Source organism: Etheostoma spectabile, chromosome 22, assembly GCF_008692095.1.
Source record: "Etheostoma spectabile isolate EspeVRDwgs_2016 chromosome 22, UIUC_Espe_1.0, whole genome shotgun sequence".
In the NCBI taxonomy this organism is placed as follows: Eukaryota; Metazoa; Chordata; class Actinopteri; order Perciformes; family Percidae; genus Etheostoma; species Etheostoma spectabile.
This window is the reverse complement of record NC_045754.1, coordinates 14,622,691-14,623,198: the sequence shown is the minus strand read 5'-3', so window position 1 is coordinate 14,623,198 and position 508 is coordinate 14,622,691. Positions and strand designations below refer to the sequence as shown.

The following is a 508-nucleotide window of genomic DNA, read 5'->3' as shown; positions in this document are numbered from 1 at the left end:
CTGAGCAGAGAAAGATAAACTAGAGTCTGTACTCCAACCTGCCACACACAGGAAGTGCCACAGGAAGTGGAAGGGCGGGACACGGTGGGGAAGAGGAAGTAGTAGTGCTTAGGGTCAAAGAGTTGTTGGGAAGGGGGTCAATAGGCGAGATGTTGTAGAGGTCAGAGGTTAGTAGAAAATCTCCAGGCCACGCATCGACACCCCCATGTTAGCAGAGAGAGGCTGGTGCATGGCGGGGTCGTCCAAAGGCAAGAGTACCGACACATCTGGCTGCAAGGAGGAGAGGAATGGGCAAGAGTCATCCTCAAAGAAACCCTAAGGCCATATTCTGTCTTAGGCTGAAAAAAATAAAACTGCAGCTGCAGTACATGGTCACTTAGGTTTGTGATCCTAAACTAGACTGTTGAAAAGATAGTACTCCAGTTGGCCAAGAAACCAGTAGGGTATCTGTGATACATTGTGCATAATAATAATAATAATAATAATAATAATAATAATAATAATAATA

General features: G+C 44.9%; 1 protein-coding gene across 3 annotated transcripts in view; it reads right to left on the bottom strand.

The window, feature by feature from the left end:
* sema5a (sema domain, seven thrombospondin repeats (type 1 and type 1-like), transmembrane domain (TM) and short cytoplasmic domain, (semaphorin) 5A) overlaps nucleotides 1-508 on the bottom strand; it is a 113,742-nt gene that overhangs the window by 2,582 nt on the left and 110,652 nt on the right. Inside the window, exon 22 of one of the 3 annotated variants that reach the window (XR_004327503.1) lies at nucleotides 39-270. The exons of 1 other annotated variant lie outside the window; for it this stretch is intronic. The gene's annotated coding sequence lies outside the window, so the exon portion shown is untranslated. The remainder of the gene's footprint in view (nucleotides 1-38; nucleotides 271-508) is intronic. One more of the 3 variants, XR_004327504.1, reaches the window with a different exon arrangement.